This window comes from Rutilus rutilus (assembly GCF_951802725.1).
Source record: "Rutilus rutilus genome assembly, chromosome: 13".
NCBI lineage: Eukaryota > Metazoa > Chordata > Actinopteri > Cypriniformes > Leuciscidae > Rutilus > Rutilus rutilus.
The window spans coordinates 30513627-30539151 of record NC_140218.1 but is presented as its reverse complement, the minus strand read 5'-3'; the positions used below and the strand labels follow the sequence as shown (position 1 = coordinate 30539151).

The window sequence follows — 25525 nt, the reverse complement described above, 5'->3', positions numbered from 1 at the left end:
ATTGTTGCATTTTTCCCCTTACCAGTACATGTGAAAACAAAAACAGTAGTTTTACCTTTAAGAGATTTTGCATTGGTTAATGCAGTTTCACTGATCCATTTTGTCTTACTACATAAATATTTACGAGGGACACTTAGCTTCTTTTTTTGTTGTTGTTGCTTTCAGTACAGAATAAAATATAAGCATGACATAAATGGATTTATTTAAATAATGCTTTCAATGATTTTACTCTTACTGGATACAAATGTCTGAATATACAAATACAAATAATGTAAAAAACAAACAACAACAAAAAAAAAAACACAGGAACACTTTCTGGAACCCATCATGCAGGCTTTACATTTGTTTGTTTGCTTGATTGATTCCTCAGTAGAAAAAGAAATACATGCAAAAAAATGCCAGACAAGTTGTACATTTGAGGTAAACCTCCTTGCAAGTCAACTGGAAAGTCTACCTGCTGATTAAAGCACTGGTAAAGAAAACCCTTGTAGATGTATGAGGAAGAAGCCTTAGGAGGAAACAATATACAAATGTTCATTTGATTCATATTACCTCACAGATTTAATGCCATTTACTTTCTAACTTTAAAACCATCTTTAAATATATTAAAAAAAAATTAAGGACACAATTTAATGTAGTAACTGCTGAGAGCATAAAGGTGAATAAAGTCACAAATAAGGTCCAGTAACGACTGTGGCTTTCGCTGATGACCTGGTGCTGATTGGAGGATCTTGGAGCAATATGACCCACAATTTACTCCTGCTGGACGAGTTCTGTCAGAACACCTACACGAAACTTCCCTTCCCTAGGAAGTGTTGTAGCTACCATAATACCGGGTCTAAAAGATTATAATGAGCTTTAATAGAACAATCTAAAACATTTGCAATGAACAAGGAACAGATCATGCATGGCAGACAGTGGTCTGGAATGCATATTTATTATTTTATTGCATATTTCATATTTCATGAAACATTGATGGCCAGCTGGGTGTGGGAATGAAGGTGGACTAGAGGTAGATTCGTGCATCTGAGGATCAACTATCTCCTAAGCTGTTTGGTAGAGAAAAGAAAATGAAAAAGATGTTAGAGCATTCTATAAGGAAAGTTACTGTGGGTTAAAGGTATAGCGGAGGATTTTTTACTTCCGGGTGGATCACTTATACTATTGGTCCTCCTAATTGTCAATCAAACTTATTCAAAAAGTGGAGAGGGCGGGTCTTATCTAAAATTCAGAAAGATCCTCCACTATACCTTTAAAATACTTATTTCTCACAAACAATATTGGAAAGTGAACACCATGTAAAATGTAGAAACATGAACACAATACTGTCAACAACCACCTCAATAGATACTAAACAGCTGTGGCATTGAAATCAGATTGAACATGATTCTCACAGTATTTCATTTAGAAATTAAAGCTGCTCTAAGCGATGTCACGCGTTTTTAAAGCCAAAACACGTCACATACAGCAAACATCTCGGTAACGGTACGGGCGTCACAGTTTGGTGCATGAATATACACTGAGAATACAAGGTATAAAAATAAATAAAACTCGCGTGCAAATGAATGAATGAAATGTGGAACTACTGTTAGATACGCGGGTTCTTTAGGGACACCTTCTTTAGCTCTGAAGCTCCGTGGCATGAACAGGCTGCGATGTCAAGATTGCAATGCTGGAATGTGTGTGTGTGTGTGTGTGTGTGTGTGTACTCCGTCTTTTTGTTCATTCAGGACTAAGGATGCAAATGATCGATTAATTCATGAATCATTAGTTGATTGACCTTATCGATCGATTAACGATTAACTGATAAGCGGCTATTTTCCTGAGAATGTACATTTCTCACGGTATAAATAGTGTCTTTAACATAAAAAGCTAAATATTGCTCATATACTGAAAAACAAATTAATGTTATATTGCTCAATTTATGTTTTATTGTTTAACAGTTGGGATACGGTACAGATAATTGCATTTGTGTAGTTTAACAAAATAAATTATGCACAGAAAATTAAAATAGGCTACATAAAAAATAATTGTGCACTGGCTCACCTGTTGCATGTGAAACATTAAGCAACATAAAATACATTTTTAAATAAAAATCTATATGGGTAGGCTTAGCCTAGACTATATTAAGCCTACATATAATAATCTATCTGGTAAACGACTTATATGAAAAACTTGAAACATTAGCAGCAGCACTTATAATCCCCTCACCATCAGTGGTGCTAACTGGCATCATATCTTTTTCGATAATGCCGCAAATCCTCTGAGTAACGCCCTCCGCTTTCCTGCGGTCACATACTCGCCTTCCCACCACAGCAGCGAGTGCAGGTTTTGAAGGCGACAGACTTCCTCCCAGCAACACGGCTGCATGCAGTTTATGAAGGTGGGATCTTAGCGATTAAAAAAGAAAATCAAATGTGTTTTTAATGGTAGTATTATTTTATACAGAAATACATTTATAATTCAGATGAGAATAAAGTTAGTGTTAATTAAAATGAAGGAAAACAAATATATTGATCTGAAATACAGCAAATTCTTTTTAAATTCATTCGAGTACAATTACCAAACATATCTCAAGGTCTTTTTCGTCTTTTTAATAATTTAATTAAAGGTATAGTGGAGGATCTTTCCGAATTTTAGATAAGACCCGCCCTCTCCACTTTTTGAAAAGTTTGATTGATTCACCAGAATGATTGACAATTAGGAGGACCAATAGTATAGGTGATCCACCCGGAAGTAAAAAATCCTCCGCTATACCTTTAATAAACTAATTATATAAAACTATTGTCAATGCACTACAAATAAACTGGTTTTATGCCTTTACTTTATTAATAAACTTATTTACACACACAGACACAGTTTAAACTGGAGCACTAATCTGTTTATTTTGAAGTCACATGTTCTACATTGATTAAAAAAGAATTATTACTATATTGATCTGAAATATAGCAAATTCATTCTAAATTCATTCGAGTACAATTACCAAACATATCTCAAGGTCTTTTTCGTCTTTTTAATAATTTAATTAATAAACTAATTATATAAAACTATTGTCAATGCACTACAAATAAACTGGTTTTATGCCTTTACTTTATTAATAAACTTATTTAAAAAAATACAAAGCTTAAGACATTTATTTTCCTTTGGTGGTCCAGCCTGAGACATGCACAATAAAACAAAATTGCCTTCTACATTTTTGTTTTGCTTTTCCCTCCATTGTACCGAACTCGTACTTAACTGTGATGTCTGTGTACCGTTCCACCCCTAATACAGAGTTACTGAAACACTTGTTGTCAGAATACACTCGTCTGTTAACAAACAGTTTGAACGTTCTTGTTCACTTTAAGATCTGAGGGGAGTTGCTTTCAGTACGGCTATAAAAGACAAACAAAATGATGTTCAAACTCACACAGACGCTTTTAACATTAAATAAAGCACATATACAGTTACTATACCTGAAATGATCATACTTTCTGTTGTTCCAGTGGCGACATCGCAGTGATAGTCTGGTTAGGACACGGTGTTACACATTCACTCATCTGAAAGAAGTAAATTAACTTAGTCATTGTATTACATGTAACAATCATGGTAATTACATGTATACCCCCTTTACAGTTACAGATCAAATAACATGTAGAATATAAACATACATTTCAAATAAATATTTTAGGAAACGTACTCGGTTACTAACGTAACCTCGGTTCTCTCTAGAGAGAGGAACGAGTACTGCGTAGAATACGCTAGGGGAAAATCCTTTTCCACGAGAATACTGAAGCCAAAAAATTATCCTTTAATTTTGTATTAATGTAAAACGCGTTGCGGCAGCATACAGACATAGGCGAGGCAGCTCGCGCGCCTATTGGCTGGTCTGCTGGCAACTGCTTAAGCCTATCGAGCGAGACCTAGAGTGACGTCAGACCCAATGAGGGCGCTTCGCGCAGTACTCGTTCCTCTCTCTAGAGAGAACCGAGGTTACGTTAGTAACCCAGTACGTTCTCTTACGAGAGATACTCTCGTACTGCGTAGAATACGCTAGGGGAACCTACTGTAAAACGCCGTGCGTGCTGGGATCTGATACCATAGACTCAAGGGCGACAGCCCGGAGTTCATACAGTACATAATCACCCAGGGGACTCACAGGGAATCCTGGAAGAGAGGGGGGTTAGCCACTATCTTCCTTATAGCAGCATAGAGCAAGGATTGCAATACTCAATAGCTGCATAACTGACAGCGCCAGTTATGAGATTTTGGCCATACTAGACCGACAGTAGTCTGGCCTGTAGTGCGGGAACCTCTAGGTTGTAAAACCTTATAAATGTAGACGGAGAGGCCCAGCCTGCCGCCATACAAATATCTTGCAAGGCAATCCCACTTGACCATGCCCACGATGAAGCCATGCTTCTCGTGGAGTGCGCTTTGACACCCAGCGGGCACTGCATGCCCTTGGTTGTGTAAGCTAGCGCTATTGCGTCCACTACCCATCTGGATAGGGTCTGTTTCGAAGCGGCTAGTCCCTTAGAACGCCCGCTGAACGAAACAAAGAGCTGCTCCGTCTGTCTGAAAACAGACGAGCGAGACACATAAGCTCTTAACGCCCTGACTGGGCAAAGGGAGCTTTCGTCCATATTTCCTTCAGTGACCGGCAGGGCAGACAGGGAAATGACCTGTGCTCTGAACGGTGTATTGAGGGATTTAGGAACATAACCGTGCTTAGGTTTGAGTATAACTCTAGAGTCATTCGGCCCAAATTCCATGCACGTCGCGCTTACTGAGAGCGCGTGTAAGTCCCCTATGCGCTTCACTGAAGCGAGAGCCAGAAGAAACGCCGTCTTGAAAGACAGGTGTTTAAGATCAATCTCCTGCAAGGGCTCAAATGGATGACCTTTCATGGCTTCCAGTACCGTAGAAAGGTCCCATATAGGGACTGTGGGAGGTCTGGGAGGATTCAGTCTCTTAGCTCCTCGAAGGAAGCGAATGACTAAATCGTTCCTTCCAATAGACTGGCCGAGCGTGGTCGAAGAGAACACTGCTATGGCCGCTACATAGACTTTGAGCGTGGAAGGGGACCTGCCCTTATCCAACAGCTCCTGTAGGAAGGAGAGAACCTCCGTCACACCGCAATGCAGGGGTGACACACCACGAGCTGTGCACCAGCTAGAGAACACTGACCATTTTGAGGCATAGAGACGTCGCGTAGACGGAGCTCTGGCCTGTGTGATAGTGTTTAACACTCCCTGTGGGAGGTCAGCGGGTACCCGTTGATGGCCCACACATGGAGGGACCACAGCTCTGGGTGAGGATGCCAAATCGAGCCGTTGGCTTGAGAGAGGAGATCCCTCCTCAGAGGCACTGGCCACGGGGCGGTGCTCGCTAACTGCATCACAATTGGGAACCAAGGTTGGCTCATCCAAAGTGGGGCTACAAGCAGCACTGAGCATCCTTCTTCCCTGACCCGTTCTACCACCTGAGTCAGGAGGGAGACGGGGGGAAAAGCGTAGAGAGGACGGCGAGGCCACTCGTGGGTCAGCGCGTCCTTGCTCTTCGAGAAAAATTCTGGACAGTGAGCGTTTTCTTGAGACGCGAACAGGTCTACTTCCGCTCTGCCGAATTTCTTCCACAGCAGCTGGACTGTCTGTGGGTGCAAAGACCATTCTCCTGTCGGAACCTGGTTCCTGGACAGTCTGTCTGGTCCTATATTTAGGAGCCCTGGCACGTGCGCTGCTCTCAGCGAGAGCAGGTTGCTGCGGGCCCATATCAGGAGGCGCCTGGTTAGCCTGTACAGAGTCAGGGACCTGAGGCCGCCCTGGCGATTTATGTAGGACACCACTGAGACGTTGTCTGAACGTATTAGCACGTGGTGTCCCTTTATGAGGGGACAAAAGCGCGTGAGCGCTTTGCTCACTGCCAACATTTCGAGGCAGTTGATATGTAAGAGCTTCTCCTGCTTTGACCATTGGCCAAAAAGCGGTCTGCCCTCGAGCAGCGCTCCCCATCCCGAGGTGGATGCGTCCGTGGACACCACCATCACTCTCGAGGAAGTCCCCAGGCTTACACCTGATTGGTACCAGTCTTTTGCCTCCCAAGGTTTCAAAGCTGCAATGCATGCTTGATTGACCTTGACGCGAAGCCGACCGGAGGCCCACGCTGTGCGTGGTACTCTCTTTCTGAGCCAGAACTGCAGTGGGCGCATGCGCAGAAGGCCCAACTGGAGAACTGAAGATGCTGAGGCCATCAGACCGAGCATCCTTTGAAAGGCTTTGAGAGGGACTATCGCGCCGCAGCGGAATGAGCCGGCTGCGCGCCGAATGTCCAGTGTGCGCTGAGATGACAGGCATGCTGTCATTAGCAGCGAGTTCAGCTCTATTCCCAGAAAAGATATAATCTGTCTGGGGAAAAGCGAGCTCTTTTCCCAGTTCACTGCGAGACCGAGATTCTCGAGGTGATCGAGTAAAATGGTCCTGTGCTCTACGAGCTCTGAGTGAGATTGGGCTAGAATCAGCCAGTCGTCCAGATAGTTCAGCACTCGTATGCCCCGTAATCTGAGGGGTGCGAGCGCTGCGTCCATGCACTTCGTAAATGTACGGGGTGCCAGGGACAAGCCGAAAGGCAGGACTGTGTACTGATATGCCTGGCCCTCGAAGGCGAATCTCAAAAATCGCCTGTGACGTGACGCTATCTGTATTTGAAAATACGCGTCCTTTAGATCTATTGACACAAACCAGTCCCCCTGGCGGACGTGCGCGAGGATTTTTCTGGTTGTGAGCATCCTGAACTGGCGCTTCATAAGCGCTCTGTTCAGCTGCCGCAGATCTAGTATGGGTCTGAGACCCCCGTCTTTTTTGGGCACTAGGAAGTATCTGCTGTAAAGCCCCCCTTCGCTTTGAGCTTGAGATAGGGGTTCTATAGCCCCTTTGCTCAACAGTTTCAAAATCTCGGCTCGAAGTAGATGAGCTACTTTCGATTCTACCGTGGTCTCGACGCGCGCCATGAAGCGGCGAGGGCGTCGGCGAAACTGCAGCGAATAGCCTTCTTTTATGATGTTCAGCACCCATCTCGAAACCCCGGGAAGCTTTTCCCACGCAGGTGCGCGAGTAGCTAGGGGCTGGATGCGAAGCACGCTCTGATCGGCTCGCGATACAGCGGCTTTTGTGTGCTGAGACATAAGCGTCGCGCTCATGACATCTGAGGCAGGGGGCGCGCTGATAACAGCGGGCAGAATGCCCGCGCTCGACTCCTCCGCAGTGTTTAGCTGAGAGGAGGAGGGCTGGGCTAGTTTCATGTCTGTGTGTGGGCGTGGGCGCAGAGCAGCGGGCACATACACCACCTTTACAGCATTGCTCGCGTGAGCAGAGCATATGCATACTGGTCCTGTATTTACAGGGACCGTGAGACATGTGGGAAGTAGCGTTTGTGGGCACTGGGTAGTGGGCACTTTTGCTACATTTGAAGCGCAATCGATCTGAGTCGATTTTATGTGCGCGGGCCCTGTGTGAAGGGCTGTGCTTGTGTGTAGGAATGGGCACTGAGTAGTGGGCATTTTTTCTACACATGAAACACCGTCGGCCGTGGCCGGGACACCAGAAAATACACTCTTTAAGGGATTTATCTGGGTAGCCGTAAAAACGGCTTTTGTGTGCAGGCAAGCGGGTAATGGAACCGGCTTGTTGGCTGCTAAATACGCTGGACCAGTCACATTTCCTGGAACTGGACGAGCGGCAAGCTTTGGTGGAAGTCCGGCCGCAGCGGGACTTGGACACCGTCGCTTTCCTAGGCGTGCTAGGACGATTTCGGGGCTTCAACGCACTCTTCTGCCGCGGGCCACGCGGGGCGGGGCGGCGGCCGGATGAGCGAGAGCGCGGTCTCGAGCTCTGGGTTTGGCGGCGTTGAGAAGAGGAGGCGGCGGGCGGAGGCTTAGGCTGTGAGCTCTGAGCAGACGGTTTCGCACGGCCTGCTGCAGAACCGGAGCGCTTCGGGAGGAAGTGCTTCATGGCCTGGGTCGCTTTCTGCACCTCAGCGAACCTATCGGCGAAATCTTTGACCGAGGTTCCGAAGAGGCCGGCAGGGGAAAGCGGCTCGTCGAGGAACGCGGTGCGCTCTGACTCAGTCATGTCAGAGAGCGTAAGCCACAGATGTCTCTCAGACACGGTGAGCGAGGCCATGCTCCGTCCAATGGCCTGTGCTGCTGACTTGGTGGCGCGAAGAGCGAAGTCTGTAGCGCTCCTCAAGTCCGGCACGCAGATTGCGTCAGGTCCTCTCTCGTCCAGCTGGCGGAGGAGATCGGCCTGGTATATCTGGAGCGTGGCCATGGTGTGCAACGCTGACGCGGCCTGCCCGGCGGCGGAGAAAGCGCGGCGGAGCAGGGCTGACGTCGTGCGGCAGGCTTTTGAGGGCAGCGCCATCTTAGCACGCCGTCCAGCAGAGGGCGGGCATAAGTGCGCTGCAATAGCCTCTTCGACCGGCGGTAGGGAGTGGTAGCCTCTGTTCTTTGCGTCGTCGACAGCGGAGAACGCCAAAGAGACAGAGGATCGTGTCCTGGCCGAAAAAGGGGAGCCCCAAGACTTAGCGACTTCTTCATGAAGCTCAGGAAGAAAAGGCGCTGGCTTGGATGCAGGTGAAACGCGCTCCCCAGGCAGGAAGTAGCCGTCCAGCCGGTTGTGAGCAGGCTGCTCAGGCGTAATCCACTCGAGGCCGAGGCTCGCCGTGGCCTGAGTGAGCACGCGCATGAGCTCCGCCTCAATGCTCGCTCTCTTTCCCGTAGAAGCACGGGCAGGGGGGGCGGGATCCTCAGAGCTCGCCCAATCCTCACTGCCTGATGCTATGAGAGAGCAGGAATCCCCCTCTCGTAGCAGCGCGTCGATCTCATCAGCGTCATCGACAGAAGCGGCGGCAGACCGCGGCCGCTGTCCGTCCGGAAGTGAAGCTGATGAAACCGGAGAAGCAGGCGGGCGCACCGGCGAGCTTTGACGGCTGAGAGAGGGCTCCGGGATTCGCTGAGCGCGGCGCTTTTTACGGCGCGGCACAACAGCAGGTGTGGGCGCAGTCTCGTTGAACAGTGCCAAGCGAGTCCTCAGAGTCGCTAATGGCAACAGCTCGCAGTGATGGCAGCCGCCATCAGCGAGCGCGAGAGCTGCATGTTCTTGACCCAGGCAGGAAGCGCAGATGACATGGCGGTCCCCGTCGCTGAGTGTGGCTTTGCACGAGCCACAAGCAGGCATCTTGAAAAAGACGCAGCTCTTTTAGACAGTGTGAGTCGCGCCGGCGAACACACACACACAGTGCAGTAAAGGATATGGGCGCTGGATAGCGCAGCAGGAAGGCGATGAAGGCGGCGCGGCCAGCAGCTTCGTCGACTCGTCCCGCTGAGGTGCTTCTTCAACAGCGCGGCTTCTTCTCGGATCCAGCGATGTGAGTTGCTTCGCTGAAGGATGAAAAATCTGAGAAATAATGCCTGCGAGCGGTATTTATAGACCTAAGCCACGCCCGTCTCGGCGGGACGTGATGCAGAGCGCCCTCATTGGGTCTGACGTCACTCTAGGTCTCGCTCGATAGGCTTAAGCAGTTGCCAGCAGACCAGCCAATAGGCGCGCGAGCTGCCTCGCCTATGTCTGTATGCTGCCGCAACGCGTTTTACATTAATACAAAATTAAAGGATAATTTTTTGGCTTCAGTATTCTCGTGGAAAAGGATTTTCCCCTAGCGTATTCTACGCAGTACGAGAGTATCTCTCGTAAGAGAAACTTATGTTTTAGTCTGAATTACTGCACTCCCATCAACACACAACCATCAAATGTAAGTTATACACTGGAGAAACACGTCTCAAGCAGGCACGGATTTATGGGTTTGACCGGTGGCCCACCCGATCAGATTAATAAAAACAATCTCAATTTTCAATTTTAATCAGATATATGTACAATAGGGTGGTCCTTATTTTTAAAGTATCCAATTGTCATGCTCTTAACCCTTCAAATTGTTCCTTTATATAAGAAAATACAGCATGCCAATTTTTATGGCAGTAACATAATAATTACTGGCAGCTCAATAGCTTTAAACTTTCTGAGATTTTGATGATTTTCGTAAAAACAGATCATTTGAATTGGTATTGTACCTGGCTAGTAAAATCCCAAAAAAATCTCCATAAAAGCATCTAATGCACCATATATTCCTAAATATGTATTTTAGATGCATATCTCAGTTTACTTATTGTAGAAACTAAATCCATATTAATCCATCCATGACCCGGTTTAGCAGATTTACCTTTCCTGGTGGAATCAATACATATTTCTATTGATGATCACCTTGGTTATTGTTTGGGTTTAGAGCACATTTTTTGGTTCAAAAAATTACATTACGTTCCTTGAAACTGACCCGGAACTTTGGCCGAATCAAGCAGATTATCAGGAGGCACAGGCAACCATGCAATGAAAGTACACTCAAAAAATTTATTTTAGCTCTTTGTTCAATTTCATTAATTAAAATGAGCATATACGACACAACCCTTCATAGAAATGATTCCAGCTTAATTTCATTAAATGTAATTTTTTTTTAATTGAGTCAACATGAATATTTTTTGTTCGTCTTAACCGGAATGATCACGCCGAGAGAGGAGTGGCTCTGATTCAAGAATGCAATGGCTATCTCACACACTCTGAAGAACAATTGCAGTTTCTCCTTCATGTGGTGGAAGATCAGCGACGGATCTCTCCAGACTGCACAAAGTCAACACTGGCTGCTGAGGCCATCCTTAAAAATATTTTGGTTTGCAGTAACAGCAAAAAAAAAAGAAAAAAAAGGGTAGGTAGGTCGGTCTATATTTTTTTATATATAAAAAAAATAATATAAAAAAGTATATATTTTTTCATTTAAAAAAAAAAAAATCAGGGTCGGTGGGGGGGTGGGATGACATTTTTCACCTATGTCTAAGGGCTGTTTACACCAGGCCACTTCATGCGTTTTCTCAGATCGGATTGCAATCTGATTTATCAAAACGATTCCATTTACACCTGGTTACATAGGCTAAATGTGTGTTGTTTTTTTGCGGATATAAATCCGATCTTCAATTACCGCTATATGTAGATTTAATGGAGTGCACGTCACCGAAAGCAACAGTTATGACTACATTATTTTATTGATCATCAGCTAAAATTTCTGAATCAAAGCCCGCAATAAGAGAAAGCGGAAACAGCCCTGGTAAGATCATTTCGTTTCTTTACATTTAATGATGATGATTGTGTGTTAAGCGTCAGCGACTTACTTTCACTTTGATTTGCGATAGTTTGCACGTTGATGCTCAGCTTCTCATCTGCGGCAATGCGTGTTGCAGTAGCGTCGTCATATCTGACTAAAACATGACATATAGCCTATAACACGCTCTCGCATGTTTATTTTTTAATAAACCATATTCAACAACATATAAAAATTAAATAATCTTTAGAGTAAAGCCATCATTACCAAGCGCGAACCATTGACAGTGAATGAAACGAAGCAAACTTAGCTTGCAGGCAGTAGTGTGACATGCGTTAACGGTTAACCAATGGTGTAAACATAATCATAGATGATGCGCCACGGGTTTTTATTTAAAAGAAAGAACGTAGCTTATGTTTGTATGTAGGTCTAGGCAATTTATATTCACAATACTTAATAACTAATATTATTTTATTGCATTTGTATTAGTTGTTTGAAGAGTTAAAAAAAAATCAACCGGCAAGTCGGTCGGACTGAAAGGGAAAAAATAATAATAATTGGGTCGGTACTAAATTGACAGGGTCGGTCGGGTTACGGCAAACAAGAATATTTTTAAGGATGGCCTGAGCATCAGAAATGAGGGATTGTTGAAAACTTTGTGCTTTTTTTGAGATTGTTGTCATTGTTGTCATGTCATTGTTGCTCTGATTTCAATAAAATGTAGTTCATTTGCAGCAACTTTAATTATTACTTGCATATCACAATAATGCTTAACATAGGCAATCTTCCACATGATTGAGCTCCAAAACTTCTTCAGTAAAGGCTCTTTCACACTGGACGCGTAACGAAAATGCGAAACGAAAAAGCTAATAGTTTGCGTGCGAATAGTTCGCGTCAAAACCATTCACATCTATCTGCGTCGCGAATTTGCGACGTCTGTGACGTTCAGAGCTTCAACTTTCCAAAACTTTCGCGCCGACAGCTGAGAAAACATGGACACTTCATCATCATCATCATCATCATCATCATCCAGTGAAGACGAGCTTTTCATTTTCTTTAAAAGACAGAAAAGAAGGTTTTGGGAGCACCCAATCTTAAAGAACAGAGAGTCTGAAGGGGAGTATATGCTAATGCAGTGGTTCCCAAACCTGTCCATGAGATAATGAGCTGATGAGTTGAGGGAGACAAAGAAAACATGCAGTGTTGGGGTGCCTTCAGGACAGGTTTGGGAACCACTGTGCTAATGTCCACTTTTAGTTTCCTCTCTCCTGTTTCTCACACAGGTGTCCCTGAGGTTTTTCCAGTTTTTTTTGCGTCTTCAACTAAACACAGTGCGTTTTGTAATGTCAATACACATTACATGTAACACACGAAGTAACAAATTAAAATCATTCGACTAGAAACTGTAGATATCACACGAAGAATATATGGCATACTAAAAGCAGCCCTAAATAGTCTCACTACATTTTGTTACATTTTCAAAGTAAACACGGTCTCTTGTCTCTATCTTTGACGATAATAGTGTTAGCTTTCTATCCCAGATGTAGTTTAGCCTGCTAGCCTACACAGCACAGGACTATACAACGACTAAAACTATCACACAACATTCTCACAGTCGTGAGAACCGAGTTGGTTGGCAATGCTACGCCACACAATCGTTGTCCTTGTAGTATGTGATTGGCTGAAGCCTTTCCCGTCGCCGCAAAAGTACAAATAAATCGACATTGAAGCGAAAAAAATAAAAGTCGTTTTTTCGCCGCAGCACATTTGCGCGTTCACAAGCACTCATTACACAAACAGCTAATCAACAGATAAAACCATCGGGCGAATTATTCGTCTTATGTTCACTTATAGTCCAGTGTGAAGGACCTTAACAACCGCCGTGGAGTGATCAGTGGAAAGTGAGCGCAGCGATTGTTGATAAAACAGGTAAAGTCAGACCAATGTCGTCTGCAAATTATGCAAGACCGTCGTCGGTTTTTCTATGTTTATATTTAACACTTTGCACTATTTTATTACACTTTATTAAGCATTTCTTACGTATTCTTTAATTTTGCACCTTTAATGTAAAGAGATAATTGTTAAGTGTTCATTGTGATTTTAGACTTATGTTTACATTTTAATTATTTGAGTGTTTTCCATGGTTGTGTTGACATTTCTGCCTTTATAACTGAGGGGATTATAATCAGAGGAAGGTTAAGTTTAAAATAAAAAATGTTTAAATGTAATATGTGTCTCCTGGTCCTTATTTTAAATAGGTCATAAAAAATATTAATAATTATCGATAATCGACCGATATGAAACACTTATATCGTGATACAGCTTTCAGCCCTATTTCAATGTAGAAGTTTTCTTTACTGACTGACTCACTCATAAAAGATAGTTTTTGCTAAAATAATGTATGTAACTTCTGTTGCTGTTTGCGGTCAGGGACTATTATTTCCAGCGGCTTTTATAGATTTTACTTCATGAAAATTGCACAGATACATATTTTTCGGCGTTAATAAATGTATTGTGTGGTAACTGTTATATAAAAGCAGTAAGGTACTCAAGGCTAGTGTTGGATCATAATTAAATTATCATCTTAATGCTTACATGGTTGAAACCAACAAAAGCACATCCATGTATGACGTAGCGGAAGCGTTTTTGAACTGCAAGATTTTTTAATCTGTAGATTAAATACATGCAGCAACAAAAAAATAATAAAGTACCTGATAGTGAAGTTTGTGGGAGAAAAGACAAGATCTATAGCAAAATGATGGCCTCTCACGGTGGCTCCATACAAAGACCAGTCGCTGATGGAGGCACCACAGCCAAAATGGACAGGAGTTCTGCGCGAGTCAGGTAAGCAGAATAAAATACACTGTAAATAAAAAGTATTAAAACAAAGGGTTAAGTCACTAGTACACATGACCTTCCATGGCTTAATGCTTCCATAAATTCAATTTAGGAACTTCATTTTTAATATTCATAATAATTTAACAGAGGTGGAAACTAACTACAAACACTTTCGGGTTAGGTGTAAACAGCCCCTTAGTGGCGAAACAATGTAATCGATAAATGCGTTACTCTATATGCTGATGTATGCTGATTTACTCTATTTTGATCGCTATCGTAGACATCAGTGTCAGGCGCGGAGTTTGCGGGGAGCATTGCCCCCCCTGTTGGCTGAAGCGGGTAATTGCATTTTTTCAACAACAAAAAATTGCATCGTTTAAAAAATATATATATATTATATATTAACACATATTAACACAAAACAACTAAATGGTGGAAGGTAATACATCTGATTTCATATACTGCTTTAGTAAAAAAAAGAAAAAAGAATTCAGGGCTCTGGGTCATGTGACAAGTGACAGGCTAACGTAAGTCCAGCGATTCTCAGCTAGCATGTAATAGCGTTGTAGTTATCTGGTTGGACTCGTTACACCAAAATATGGACATAAGGAGATATTTAAAACGTCGAGCTCCAAATGACACAAATAGTCAGTCATCGGGATCTAAGGATACAACACAAACAACAGTAACCGATGATGACGATATGCAAACAGACACTGCTGTGAAATTGGAGGGAACACCGAGCAGCTCTGGATCAGCAGCAGCAGCAACCGTTAGCAGTCCTGACGTTCACTCCACGGCCACAGATGCGCTAGCTGCAGGTAACACCAACAAAGATGGTCTTGGAGAAAAACACGGCTGTCCCAAGCAACCTGCTCTGCCCCAATTCCCCTCAAAATGTTTTGGAAGTACAAAACGATCGTTTTCCACTTACTTCTACAAGAATTACTCTTGGCTTGAGTATTCCGTTAGAAGTGATTCAGTCTACTGTTTTGCTTGTCGCCATTTCCAGACTGAAAGCTGCATTGAGGACGCATTTAGAAAGGGCATGAGTGACTGGAAAAATCTGAGCAGTAAACTAGAGAAACATGGGAAAAGCCAGGCCCATCTGAACTGTATGATTAAGTGGAATAACTTCCAGTGTTTCCCCTAGGTTTACAGGTTTGGGGGGGGGGGGGGGGGGGGGGGGTTGGTTGGTTTGGGGAAAATTGACACAGACGCTATCTATCTATCTCTATCTATCTATCTATCTGTCTGTCACATAAATTGGTTGTCTGGGAGGGTAATGGTTTGTAAAAGTTAAAAAATGTTAACATAAGATATCTCTTTAAAAAAATAAATAAACATATTTAAATCTTTTTAAAATTGACTTTTGCAAATAACCTTTGTTAAATTTATAGAAGTATTTGTTAATATTAATGGACCAGAGCTTAAATAGTTTTATTTTTTAACTAACAACTAAAAAAAGATTTATAAATACTAACCAATATATATATAATTTTTAAATGGGCTTTTTTATGAGAAGTTTTTATTTCTATGATGCATTTATTGGAGAGAATAATCCTGTCAGACGCACCACTGCTGTGAACGCGCGTTCACGTAAACACAATTTAAACAATGTATTATTCAATACATTACTTCTATATAATTATATATTAAGTTGCTCAAGCAAGTGGTAAAATATTTAACCATGTACTTATATTAAAATCTTTTGTATTTAAATTTTAATACAATAAATCTTGCATGTCACAAAGAACTTGTTTTTCCACCTCCACGAATAAGACGAGTGTTGTTCATTATGTCGCCTTGTTGAGGTAAATTGTAGTTTTCCTTGCTTTAACTCAGTCTTAAAGTGAAAAAGGTAGTAATTAATTAAATAAATTTATGGTGAGATTACTACATTTTATTTAATTAATCGCACTTATGGTGAAATTACTACATTTTCAGGTCAATCGGTGTTCATTTTGACCACGAAACATGCGCTGTCACTTTAATTCAGCGTTTGCAGCACAGCAGAAATAGACTCGGTGCAGAAACGATCTCTGCACTGCTGTATACGCACCGCAACTGGAACAGATCGATCATCGACGGACTGCATCCTCGTGCAGTGTGAAAGCTCTGTTAACATGGGTACGGAAAAAAAAATACTCACCGCAAACGAAATATATGTGAAACGGGCGTTAGACTTGGAGCAGGAGAGCTACTCCGGCTGCTACTCGCAGTAGAGAGTGTTGCCATCTTCAGTTCAGCGACACATTTCCAACCGCGCGCTCTCTGTCCGCTAGTGCTCAACTGTATGTGACGCAAGTGTTTGTTTGTGTGTGAGTGTGCGCACTCATTGGGATAATTGTAAACACAGACAGAAAAGACATGCCATCGTGGAAATAAGATAAATAACATATTACTTAAGGGCCATTTAGGTTTTTTTTTTATAAAATAACAAATTGTAATCTGTCGCTATAAAGAAAATCAAATCAAATTTACTTGACCTCCAAGGGGGGCGGGGGGAGCCGTTAGGAGGGCGGGGCGCCCCCCTTATATAATGGTAGGGGAAACACTGACTTCCAAGCCACCAGCTCATCCTCAAATGGATCTATTGCAGCTAAACTTTCTGAAAGCCATAAAACTACAGTAGAAAAGAACAGAGGTTATCTATGCAAAGTAGTTGATGTTGTGAGGCTACTGTCTAAACTTGGATTGCCCTTTCGTGGACACAAGGAGGGAGAAGAATCAGAATCGCGTGGCAATTTCCTCTTGCTTTACGACAACATTGCTGAAAAGGTGCAGGAAACTGGATTTTTCTCCATAATTGCGGACGAGGCTAGGTCCTCCAAAACTGAGCAGCTGTCAGTGTGCATACGATATGCCGAGGAATTGGAAATCAAGGAGCGTTTTTTTGTGTTTCATGGACTGTTCTGCATCTCGCAACGCAGCTGGGATTGTGGAGGCCATCTACAAAGGGCTTGATATGTGTGGTGTTAAAGGCACACTGTGTAGAAATTGTGTTTGTCAAACAGCGACCCCTAGAGTCGCTGTGGAATACTTGCACTGTCGTAAATACCCCTCCACCCCCCCACCTCCCACCCTGCACACCGGTACCTGCGTCGGGCATGGAACAGGCACAGATACACTCCGAAGACGTTAGGCTTATTTATGTCCTGATAATTATGTGAGATACTGAAAACTGTTCTCATGATAATCGCAGGAATCAACGTCAACAGCGTCGTCTGATATCCCTCAGGACTACGTGATAAATACACCTCACAACACCTGAGTTCAGCTGGCAAACTAGTTCGTGAGGCAAGCTAGGCAATAAAACATAACGCAAAAAACACGTAAGAGAAACGAGTGTTTGTTAGCAAGTCTGTTAACAGCTCTGATAATCGAAAGCTAGCTAGACATATGTGGAAATTATTGGACTGGTCAAATTATCAGCAATGGATGAATGAACAGCATGTAAAAAAATGACAAACTACAAGCAAGCGCAACAACATACAACATAGGATGCGAACAAGTTTACAAATAAGAGATTTATTTACTGGCCACTTCATGCGTTTTCTCAGATCGGATAGCTATCTGATTTATCAAAACGATTTCATTTACACCTGGTCACAGAAATGTGTGATTTAAATCCGATCTTCAATTCCCGAGCTATATGCAGATTTAATGGAGTGCACGTCACCGAAAGCAACAGATATGAGCTGCATTTTATTGATCATCAGCTAAAATTTCTAAATCAAAGACCGCAATAAAAGAGAGCGGCAACAGCCCTGGGGTCTCATTTATAAAACTGTGCGTAGGAACCTTACTAAAAGTGTACGTGCGCCCGAAAGCCAAAAATGGCGTACGCAAAAAAATATTCGGATTTATAAAACCGTGCGTACGCCAGAACCTGCACAGAATTCACTTTATAAATCCCAGTCAGCGGAAGATTGTGCGCACATGCGTCTCCACCCCGACATAACCATATATGGAGCTTACAACGCCTAGTTTTACTATGCATACCCTCATCTGCATATAATTTGCATATGATTATTCATCCACGTGATAACGTTTAACGGTACAAGACACATTACATTAATAAAAATCAAGTAGTTGCCTATCCTTGCCTTGTTTTTGAATACATAAATCAAATAGTGTAAAATACATTTCAGAGAAAGTTTTTCTCAATCTTTTCCACTGGCCGAATTGTATTTTTAATTGATATTTTTAATGGAAATAGATAGGCCTTGGGCATTATTTGCACTAAACTATTTTCTCAGACAGTCTGGTATTATCATGATAAGCAGTTCTCTCTGTGGTTAAACATTAAAGCACAGCACGCCACAGGAAAAGTGTTCAAAAGCATCGCATCCACAACAAATATTTCTATTGACTGAATTTGAATATAAAAATGTTGTAACTTCTCAGTAATGATTTCATGTTTAAGTGCTTAACTCCATTAATTTGAATGGCATATTTAATCTAAATGTTTATATCAGAAGTAAAACATAGTTTAAATCAATATTTTATTTATTTAAACTGTTATTTGCGTCAGTTCCACTAAACTGCTCAGTGCGCTCGCTGGCGCGGACATTTAAGAAGGGATGGATATTTGCTTCAAGTGACAGGCTTGGTGAGTGAAATTATATTTGTATTATCTTTCTGTATATGTTAAATTTTCTTTAGATTTTCTGTCTAAAAGTGACCAAAAAGACATTTAACTCCAGCTCACCATCGGTGTCGCCAATTCCCTTTGTCTCCAGAATGTGCGTACGCACGGCTCAAAGTTTGCTTAAAGGTGCGCACATTCTCCCGTCAAGTTTGTTTTTTATAGATCACAACCTTTGCGTGGGAACTGGCGTACGTACGTTTCCAGCCCCGTTTTGTGCGTACGCACGCTTTATAAATGAGACCCCTGGTAAGATCATTTCGTTTCTTTTCTTTTAATGATGATGATGATTGTGTGTTAAGCGTCTGCGACTTACTTTCACTTTGATTTGCGATAGTTTGCACGTTGGCTTGATGAATAGATGCTCAGCTTCTCATCAGCGGTGATGCGTATTCCAGTAGCGTCGTCATATCTGGCTATTACATTACATAGCCTATAACACGCTTTCACACGTTTATTTATTATTCTTTTTTTAGCATTTTTGGGAGGAGTACAATTTACATATGTGGTTTCAACAACCAGATGCATTTACACTTGTCCAGTTTCGTCTGGAATGCGTCTCAGAGCTCCTCCTGAAGTGGTTTGAGCGATCGGATTCAAATCCGTCTTGAATGCGTTTCGGAGGGCATTTACACCTGGTCTTTTCACGATCGGATAGCTATCCGATCTGAGAAAACGCATGAAGTGGCCAGGTGTAAACAGCCCCCATGACAAAAACTTACGCACAAAAGCCGAAAACAAACGCTGGTTGGCCTCTCACGTCCAGATTTGAGGAAGTGGTGGGGGAAGTGACGTATGCCGTAAAGCAGTCGAATTTTGTAGTTCTTTTTGTGCTCGGGTTACTACCCGAACCCCGAAGTTACATAGTGCCAGTAAAAGCGATACAGACCCCGTCAGGCTATGGCAGACGTGTCATTCAACCTATTGTAAGTCGATGTACCATCACAAGGGTCTTGGAAATATATTATGAAGGTTGAAAAGTTACACGGTGTGCCTTTAAAAACATCCCGATTGTGGCACAGAGTTATGACGGTGCGTCTGTCATGTCAGGTCATGTGTCTGGTGTGCAGCAGCGCATCAAAGAGACTCACCCATACGCAGCCTACATACACTGCTTAGCGCACAAATTAAATGTAGTGCTTGTGGAGTGCTGTTCCGTGAACCGAAGTGTGAAATCATTCCTGAGCATTATTGACAATGTGTATTCACTGTTTTCAGAACCGTCAAACCACCAGAGATTTATTGAACTCCAAAAATCCTTGAACGTGAAAGTAACTGAAGTAGTTCAGCCCAGTGACACGAGATGGGCATGCAAGTGGAGATGTGTGAAATCAGTGAAAAGTCACTACTCTGCGATTATGGAGTGTTTGAGAGAAATTAGTGAAGAGGGAGAGAAGTGGTCAGCGCAAGCCAGTGGTATCCATGACTTCATGTCGAAAATGTCATTCATTACAAGCCTTGTTGTGTTTGAGGAGCTACTGCGTGTGATCCACGTTACGCACAAGGCACTACAGTCATCCAACTGCACACTGTCCGAAGCTGCAGCCCTTACTGACAGCCTGAAAGCACACTTCGTGTCTAAAAGGCAGACAGACTCCTGGAGCCATGTGTGGAAGTCAGTCAAACAGTTCTGCCTGGACAACAACATTGCCGTGCCCGAAGAAAACACTGATCGTCAGATTCACGTCTCCGCAGGCCCCGCCGCACCCAAAATGAAAATCCGCCCACCTCCCTTGATGGTTTCTTGATTACCAGTACTTTAGGGCAAAGGGAAACAACCCACGAAGAAACAGCAGAGAGTCCTGGCTATCAGCAGAAACTATATTTCCCCGTGCTGGACACTCTCATCAATGAGCCCATGGAGCTTGCACGCGCGTGTGCCGCAGTTTTGACATGCGACGAAAATGGAATTGATCCACTATTACAAAAATACACTCCTCTGGCACTAAAAGTTAACCCCCTTCTTGTTGCAGCCGAGATGAAGCTTGTCAAAGCCTCTGCTAACGCACCAATTTCAATTGAGCATCTTAAAAAAGCTGTAAAAAAAACAACCTACCCAAATCTCTATCAACTTTTACAGTTATCGCTCACTCTGCCGATTGGATCATCTACCTCTGAGAGGAGCTTCTCTGCGATGAGGAGGATAAGGAACTGGCTGCGGTTGACGATGGGAGCAGCCAGGTTCTCTTCTCTTGCGATCCTTCACATCGAAAGTGACTTTACGGCCGAGCTCTCACCTGAGACCATTATCGACACATATGCAGGACGCAAAAAACTAAAATGACTGTTGCACTAGTCTGGACAATGTCTAGGTCTGTAAGTTTTATTTCTCTGCCAAATAACTGCTTAAGCTGGAGAAACTCAACACACTGCTTTCAATATGCTGTTCAATATGTTTCAAAAGTGGAGAGTATTGTGTGACTGGTCATTTTTCCCGTGTCTCAAAATGTTTTAAATGTTTCATGAAGTACAACAAAATGCGAAATATAACTTGTTTTTTAATCACTCTCATTGCCACAATGTGTTTTGAAAAAAGGAAAGAAAAACTTTAAAAATCTTTTCGTTTTGGTTGAAGATAATATTTTATCAGTGGTCCACATTTCATTGATCCTAATTGTGTCCGAACGAAGATGCGATGCGAAGTCAAGAGGCTGTTTATGCAAAGTTCTACCTGTTTACAAATATGATTGTATTGTTGTACTTTTTCTTGGGTAAAAAATAATTATGTGTTTATTTAGCATGTTTGTTTTGTCCATATGTGCTAGTGCTGAGTTCCCCAATTGATAGGCCATGCAGGTCCCAGCTGCTACAATGAGTTTTATTTTTTTTGCCCCTCCGGCTCGAATGTCAAACTCCGCCTATGATCAGTGTTTATATTTTACTTTTATCCCAGTACTTCTATGATAATTTGAACTATTGTATCACAGAAATAATGGTACTATGAGGTTGAAAAGGCTTTTCAATGCATTCAATCTCACGTCGCTTCCACGCTAGGGTTGGGCGATGTCCCCTAAATGAGACTGGGCTGGTCTGACAGGGTGGGGGGCGTGGCATCACGATGGTGGCTCTCCATCGTGATGTCGGTCAGCCATCACCGTCCATCGGCACAACCCTATTCCACGCTTCCACTTGAAAGGGATATTACGTCACTCAACACTAAAAGATAACGACACATTTCATCCTCTGTTGAAACAAAAGTGGCTAACTTCTGTCAACCTCATCTATAAGCAAGGACAAAAATAAAACAATTTAATTTAATTCTTTACTAAGCAATATATTAAAATTAAGCAAAATTAATAAACGCTCTAATCATGAGCACATTGGATTTCCTGTATCTAGCTCAGAATAAATAAATAAAATTGAATGAATGTCACGTGACCTTAGGCTATATATACACACACACGATGACCGTTATAATTTGCATCAGATGACCTTATTATTTCATCAGTCTACACTACCCTCAACATTTTGATCCATTTTCCCACAATAATAACCTGTAATTAGCAATTAACTGTATAATTATATACTTATAAAATATATTTTGTATCTGTTCATTCATTATACGTGTTCTTACTACTGTTGGTTTATTCATTCATTATTAGCGGATTTAAGTTTGTTTGTAGTTTGTCGTCATAGAGCTCGGGCGTAGACGTTATGGAATGGTGCATTGTGGGTAACGGCGGCCATTTTAGAGGCAACGCAAAAGCCGGTTTGGAATAAGGTAATAGCGTAGCCGGCCGGTCTCCACCAGCACCGAGAAAGAAAGAGAAAGAGTTATGGACCGTGACAAAAAAAGTTGGCTATATATACTATAATATACTATTATATATATATATATATATATATATATATATATATATATATATATAGTATACTGACAAACTTAATAAGGAAGCCAAACAACACTACTTAAAAAGAAAAAGAGAGATTATAGGCGGAATCGATCCCTATGAGTTTGATGAAAGTTTACCAAGCCTCAGTTTCCCTGATATTTTCTCCTACCTGGTCTGTGGAGTGAGCGCTTACACCTCCGATCCAGGGCCAGATTAACAATTTCCTGTGCCCTGGGCAACAACATTCAAGACCACCCTCCTGTTGTTTTTTCATAGACAGTATGTTTTTTTTTCCTTTCCTCACAAAACAGCTGTGAGTGACGACAACACTGAGCGGGGGAAAAAAAGCTGCTCTGATTGGTTTAGACCAGGGCGTCCAAACTCAGCCCTAATGGCCGCTGTCTCGTAGAGTTTAGCCAGAGAATGTCTAATATGGCGAGAAGTTTCACTCTCACTACACTTCCGGCTTCTGAACTGGTTGCAGTTCCACTCTGATTCCATATGAGGGCGCTCACAGGACGAGTGCAGAATGAATGGAGGTCAATGGCGGTATACCCCTCAAAATCCACTTTTCTCAGGATATAATTTTTTGTCTAGTAATTTGAATGTTGTATTCGAAAGGAGATGCAAAGAAATTACACATTGCTGGGTGTTAGATTTTTTAGAGTCACTTATTTGCTTTAAAAAGTCTTTGAAAATGTCGTCATTAGCAGAATGCTAGCGTGTTATGGGCAACAACAACTCAACCTGTAAGAAATCGAAAGGACATAAGTACTCGTTCATTCAACTTTCGACCTAAAACCCATGTTGAACTTGCAAAATCTACAATCAGATCTGAGATTTCTCAACGGCAATCGGGTGAAAGAGACAAATTTAGCTGTCTAGCCCCATTGACTCCCATTCATTTTGCACTCATGGCGATCGCCCCCAGTGGAACTCTGGTGGTACTACAACCAAAATTCGGTACAATAGAGCTTAATAGGGAGTGGGCAGGATCTCCGTAGACGGGCTCTGGTGGTTTAGCTCCAACTTGCCCCAACACAGCTAATAAAAGCTTGATTAGCTGGTTCAGGTGTTTAATTGGGGTTGGAGCTGATTTTTTCAGGACAAAGTCTCAACAGGAGCAAGATTGGACGCCTCTGGTTAGACGATGAGAAAAGTTAACGTACAAATGTGAAGCGCTGTTCTACTCAACACTGGTTTCCGAAACCTCAGTGGACGTTATCGAGTGTAACGTACAATCACTCCCATATTGCACACTCAACGACTGTCCGAAATCGCTCAATCGTTTTCATTCACTCCTTCGAATTACGTCAACTGTGTTAAGTGAGCCGTCCCATGCAGTGGAAAAGCGCCATTAGTGGCCCAATGTAGGGACGATGTGTGCACGAGGGGGAGAGCGGCCCGGATAACCCAAGCGTGCACGGATTAAGTTACACAAGCACTAAAAATATATGATGGTCATTATGCGAGACACACTATTGGTTAACAGGTCGTGTTACACATGATTAAGTTACCTTCATCATGACGATGACACTCATCAACGCTATCCGTCGACTCGGACTCCTCTCCTGATCCGGAGGCGCGTGCGCCCTCACATGAAAGAGTGACATCAGCAGCGAACAGCCAATCGCATGCCCTGAAACAGAAAATCGTAATTCACTTCTCGCGAGAGACTTCGATTGAAGAATATTAAATACATAAATGTATTTAGACAGCAAGAAGAAAATATCTTGCTATAACAAAAAAATCGGTTTGTCTTATTTATACTCCACAATATAAACTAACTAAAGACTCAATTTATTTAATAAAAAATGCAGTAAAATGGCAAAATTGTATAACAAATAAAAATAAATACTTTAAAATGCGATTTATTCCTGGGACGCAAAGCTGAATGTTCAGCATCATTACTCCAGTCTTCAGTGTCACATGATTCTTTGGAAATCATTCTAGTATGATTTGATGCCCAAGTAACATTTCTTATTATCAAAGGATTAACACCATCATCCCTGGAATAAAAACATTTTTAGATATTTGCATACAATTATCCTATGCTGATATAGGGGACTGGATAGGATTCCATGACTGCTGTTCCGTTCACTGATATTTTTATATTTTCATACTTTAAATACTGTTGCCTTTTTCGAAGCAACATTACGCGAGTTGTGTTAGCGCTAGTGTTGTCACAGAGTGTCTATATAAGGGTTAATGTTAAAGGGATACTCCACTTTTTTCGGAAATAAGCTCATTTTACATCTCCCCCAGAGTTAAACAGTTGAGTTTTACCGTTTTAGAATCCATTCAGCCGAACTCCGGGTCTGACGGTACCACTTTTAGCATAGCTTAGCACAGATCATTGATTCTGATTAGTCCAGTAGCATTTCTTTCAAAATGACCAAAGAGTTTCAATATTTTTCCTATTTAAAATGAAAAAAAAAAAAATGCCTGAAAATAGTCCCCAGCTCGGTAACTTCTTCCAACGTGACCGGGACTAAGTTTGTCTAACCTATTAGACCTATTTTCAGGCGCTGCGTCATATCATTACGCCTGCTGCACTCATGGTACAGCCGCACAGTTCCTTGATTATTACGCCGGAATGAGAGTAGTTCCTAGTCATATAGGCTTAGAAAATCGCAACTTTTCATTTTCCGTCGATCTTAGTACACGGTTTAACTACAGAAGAGTCAAGTTTTAAATAGGAAAAATATTGAAACTCTTTGGTCATTTTGAAAGAAATGCTACTGGACTCATCAGAATCAATGATCTGTGCTAAGCTATGCTAAAAGTGGTACCGTCAGACCCGGAGTTCGGCTGAATGGATTCTAAAACGGTAAAACTCAACTGTTTAACTCTGGGGGAGATGTAAAATGAGCATATTTCCGAAAAAAGTGGAGTATCCCTTTAAGGTTAAGGTAATGTTAATGTTTTTCCTTTTTTTTTCCTTTGTTTGTTTTTGTGCCACCTACAGTGTTTTGCCAGAATAAAAAAATAAAAAAATAAAATTATCATCATTACTTGTACA

The 25525-nt window shown here is 42.3% G+C and overlaps 1 long non-coding RNA gene across 1 annotated transcript; it reads right to left on the bottom strand.

The window, feature by feature from the left end:
• Positions 1-3287: 3287 nt before the first annotated feature.
• Positions 3288-24086, bottom strand: LOC311302009. The gene is made up of 3 exons (XR_014629529.1): positions 24021-24086; positions 3456-3539; positions 3288-3374 (listed from the first exon to the last, which is right to left on the bottom strand). It is a non-coding gene; the product is annotated as an uncharacterized lncRNA (long non-coding RNA).
• Between the last annotated feature and the right edge of the window lie 1439 nt (positions 24087-25525).